Below are 5464 nucleotides of genomic sequence, written 5' to 3' on the forward strand. Positions count from 1 at the left end.
CGATTGGCCCACATGGCTCTCCCTCATGTTTCCAACACTTAACCAATGAAATCACACTAGCGAATAAAAATGTGACACTTGTCACCATACCATTGGATGATAGGAGGTCCAGTCACCTTATACGAGGATTGCCTAGTCAGCGTACAAACTGCTGACTGGGTGTACCTACAACTCAACTTTTTAAATTTTAACTATTTGGTAATTCGATTAGAACACGATATTGGGAGCATACAATATCGGTTTTGAGTGAAATGAATTGCGTCAGATTCATATCGCTGAGATCTATCCAGTCATTCAAGTTTTGAGATTTGTCGCACACTTTGAATTTTGAGCACTAATTTGGTGCCCTAGATCACTCCTCCCACTGGAAGCTTTTGGACCTCCAAAATATCATTTTCATTCAACAATTAGATGAGGGTACAGTTCCCTCACCCTTCCAACGTCAACCCATTTGGTTTCATTTGTTCTTTTCATGTTGAGATTCTCATGAATGTACTTCATTCTTGAAGTATTTGTCTTTCTATCAAAGATAGGACCTTGCTGCAATTCTTCAAGATGTTTAGAAGAAAAAACTTATGTTAAAGAAATATGAACATTCTCTCCTTGATTTTTAATCAAAGTAAACTTATTCAATTTCAAATTCATTTCACCTTGAACATTGTTGCCATAACGATTCTTAGCATGTCTATCCTTGCACTTAGCTCGACTCTTTACCAAAAGTGATCGCCACTGCCATGCTCCATCCTTCTTCAAAGCCAAAACATTATGAAACCCACAAGAATATGTTTTGGTACCAATTTCCTCTTTGTCAAATAGCCTTTTCATTTTCTTTTTGACCTCTACATGCTTTAACACTGGCATCTTATTCATACCAATTTTCAACAATGATGCATCCTTGTGCACTTGCATTTCATTTTGTTTACCGTTTTTTCGAGGTAACATGTTAGACTCCTGAAACATCTTATCACATGAATTAGACACCTCAATGAAATTAGATTTAAAACTTGATTCATATCCTTGAAATGTTTTAGGTTCTTCAACACCTTCATGTTTGATCATTAACAATGTAAAGTTCTGACTAGCATTAACAATCCTCTTCATTTGCCCCACATTTACAAGAGATGCATTCAACTTCTTGTTGTGTGCTCTAACAATGTACTCAATACCATTTTTAAACAAATGATATTTGTTCTCATGGTGATGAAAAATAGCTCTCCTATCATATATATATGGGCTTCCCAAAACAATACCACATATATCAATTGGAATTACATCAAGCTCTACCTCATCTAAAAAGTTTGCGGTTATTGCAAATTTCAATTTACATCTTTTTGTCACATGCAATTTTGCATCGTCACATATCCAACCTAGAGGATAAGGTTTTTGATGAGGAATGGTTTCTAAATTCAAATTCTTGACAATGTATTATGAGATAATATTTGGTTTTGAACCACATCAAACAGTGTGTCTATCTTGGTATGTTTTGAAATAACTCTAATGTGGAAAATCTCTATTCTTGTTTTTTCATATTGAGTTTCATTGAGACAATTTGAAGAACTAGTACTTGCAATGTCCTTACCTTTCAAACCCATGGCTGTGATCTTTGTTTCATCCCCAGAATCAGAACCTAAATCATGTTGTGTAGTTGCAACTGTCTTCCGTTTCCCCTTGTTTTTAAAATTTTTGGGTCTCATCTCTAGATGAAGTTTCCAACAATAATCTTCATCATGGCCCTCTTTGGAACAATGTTTTCATGTAATTTTTTCTTTCTCCATCTTTATCAAAACATTCTTCTTTCCTTTTCCTTTGAACTTACCCTTTCCTTTTTCTCCAGACTCAAAGGAACTCTCATTAGTTTCTTCAGAAACATTTTTCCCTCTTGCCTCTAAATGAGTTGTCTGTACACAAACTTCATCTAGTTTTGTAGGGTTAAACATGAGAATGGTATGTCTCAAGTAACTATGCAATCCTCCAATGTATTTGAGCAAAGTAGTGAGGACACATCTTTACCCAAAATCAAAGCTCTTTTCCTAAATTCTTGTTTATAAGATTGCACATTTTTCCCCTTAGATTGCCTAAATTTTTTTCCAATCCATAATAGTTTTCTGCATGTATGTTAATGGATAAAACTACCTTCTTATTGCAAGAATAAAATAATTCCAATAGGATCAAACCTTATCATGTTTATTCATGTTCTCTTGAGTTTTTGGCTTCCCACCAAAATAAGTGTTTCACCTTCCAATCTAAGAGAAACAAGCTGAATCTTGGTTTCATCATCTTTGATTTTTTGTATCCTGCAATACACTTCAATCTGACGAATCCAATCATCTAATTTCTTAGCATCTACCTATCCATTGTACACAAGCAATTCAAAATTAATATCAAGTTTAAGCAAAGGAGTTTTACCATGACCCCTTGGAGAATTTGGAGGTGTTTGTGAAAGGGTAGAAGAAGTTGAAGGTGAGGATGAAGATGAGGATGAGGATGGAGGTGAAGGTGGTGGTTTGTCATCATTCCCTCCATTCCCTTTTGGAGGCTTGTGTCCTTTTCCTCCATCTCCTAATGGAGGCTTTGAGATCTCTCCATACAACCTTGCATTTCTCTCTTCATAAAGAACCTTTACCATTTCAGACATCTCAAAGAACTCTTTTATGAAAGTGTTTCATCTTCAAACATCCCTTCTATATCTTCTTCATCTGCCATGACTATTGAATCTTGAGGTGTGTTTGTTATCCTTCAAACAATTTGAGATCTTGGCTCCACAAGTTCTCCTTCTCCTCTTTTAATCTTAAATATTGTAAGAATCATAAAAAAACACTTGAAAGCAAATCAAATCTTCACAATAACATGTTTCTTTGATACCAAAATGATCTGAATGTGTAAACTTGAAGATTTTTAACAAATTGCAAGTTAACTTTATATGTGTTTTGGGTAGAGGATCTGTTTAATAAACACATAAATAAGTAAATATTAATCAAATTTACAACCAAATAGAGACAAAATAAGCATATCTGAAACACATAAGAAAAATCATGATAGAGAAGTTCACCCTTCTCATGGGCTACATCTTCTGGTCCAACTTCCAATGCAGGGCCTCTTTCATTAAAATGTTCAAAAGTGTGTTTACATGCTTTTACATAGCTCAAAAAGAAAAAAAATTATGTCTCCAATGGATCAAGCACTGTCAAAAACCCCCATTTTGGTTTTTTCTGCAACTCATTTGGCCGAAAATTGAGTAAGTTATGACTGTTTTCAAATTTTTACCAAATTCTTCAGCTAATCATCCTCCAATTCGGCCTAAATCTAGCTTGAGTGCCCCAAACCTAGAATTGAAGCGTAATTCTGGCCTACAATCCCGCTCGATAGGCGAAATTGTAGGACAGTTAGTCCACCCATTAAGCCCCTAGTTCTGAAAATCATGGTCACGTGGCACGCATATGATCGCATAGGGGGCTGAGATTCTCGAGTCTAACTCTAAGCCCCTTTTTTACTGTGGTTTGGTTGCATGGGTACACATGTGTCCTCGGGTTAGCCCCCTTCGCGCCCGTGCTCCTAGTTCTATAGTCTGCCAGGTGACCTTGGGGCTGGCCCCCTTGGGCTGTCCCTTTTCCACTATTCCATGCTGTTGGTCGCATAGCCACCTTGTGACCTGGGGTTGGCTCCCTTACCTTTCGCCTCTGGTTTCAACTTGGGCTTTGACTGCATTGTAGTTTCGAGGCTTTGGCCATGGGCCGACTAAGGCCTAGCCCCTTGGCAACCCCGCCTGCGGTCCCATGGGTGCAGGGGTGGCTAGGGGCTAGGGCTTAGCCTGACCCCTCCCCTAAATGGTACATTTAATGAAAATTAAATAGAACCACCTTGCTATTCTTTAACAAGCAATACCTATGGCGCATTGGTGCGGGCCTGTTTTTGTTCGGTGGCGGTTTGCTGTTCGAGTCCCATGGAGGTAGTTAGACCTCATACCAAATTTTTTCCAAGTAAGAGGAGGCCACGTGGTAGCCACCGATTGGCCCACTTGGCTCTCCCTCATTAGTCCAACACTCAACCATTGAAATCACGCCAACGAATCCAAATGTGACACTTGTCACCATACCATTGGTTGATAGGAGGTCTTGTCACCCTGTATGATCGTTTTCCAGTCAACGTATGGACTACTGACTGGGTGTACTCGTAACTCAACTTTAAAAAAAATAGTAGTTATTTGGAAATTCGATCAGAACACGATATCGAGAGCATACAATATCAATTTTGAGTGAAACGAGTTGCATTAGATTCAAATTACTGAGATCTGTCCAATCGTTCAAGTTTCGAGCTCTGTCATACATTTTGAGTTTTGAGCACTAATTTGATCCCCTAGATCACTTATAAAAAAATGATTAAGGATAGAATTCAAATCACAAGGAGAAGGAATCAACTCCTCCCTTGCAATGGGGCCAAAAATGCTACTTCAAAATCTAACACCTTAGTGTAAAACCTCACTAAGCAATCTATATTAGGAGCAACAATGGTATCAATCACCATTGTCACCTTATTGGTTGTTTCCTACTATTATGTGGTAAAATAATATTCCCACAAGGGAGGCTCCCCTAACAGAACTTAGGGATTAAATGACCTAAGTGTTCCTACTAAATGCCCCTAAGGACTCTACTATAAACTACACCTAAGGATACATGTTAAATAATTAGAAATATTGGCGAGATAAGATGTAATTCCAAGAAAACAAGTAAAATACCTTTTGGATAAATCTAGAGGGATTAGCAAGTCATGGAGAAGATTAGATAGGTTTCCAAACACACGTTATTTTTAAATTACCAATTGTTTGCTTGCTAGGTTATGTGAGTCCTGAGATGAATGACACACCTAACCTATGGCTTGAGTAGCCACAACCCAGGGGCATCTAAGTCGTCAAAATAACCCAGGGATCACACCTGTCCTGGGCCACACCAACCCTTAGTATGACTGAATTTTTTCCCATGGAGTTTCAAACCGGTGACCTTTACATCACTGAGTGCCTTAATAGAACACCCTATCACCGTCTATTCTATGCCTCATGGGCTTTTAAATTACTAATTGTTGTTATAAATCAGGGTTTTAATTATCATAATTACAATATGAAAATGTTTATAACAATGATAGCAAATAGTCCACAATTAATAATAGAGATGTGAAAAATAAGGGCTAATTAATAAGTGAAATAGGAAACAAATTACAATAATTTTTAATCGCTGAAAATTCATAAAACATTATGAAAAACCCTAGACATCGACCCTAAGGCTAAAAAATGCATGAAAATTAATATTTATACTTTTCCAATTTATTGCATGCAAATATAACCCTAGGACTATAAGGTCCAAAGTAAATAATGTTGAAAAACGCACATTTTGGCCATAACCTAACCAAAATTTACCCTAGAAAACATTAAAAAATAAATTAAGGTTTTATTTTTATGGGATTAACACAAGAG

Source organism: Pinus tabuliformis, chromosome 7 (assembly GCF_031772625.1).
Source record: "Pinus tabuliformis cultivar Carrire ecotype Pingquan chromosome 7, CPIR1, whole genome shotgun sequence".
Classification (NCBI taxonomy): Eukaryota; Viridiplantae; Streptophyta; class Pinopsida; order Pinales; family Pinaceae; genus Pinus; species Pinus tabuliformis.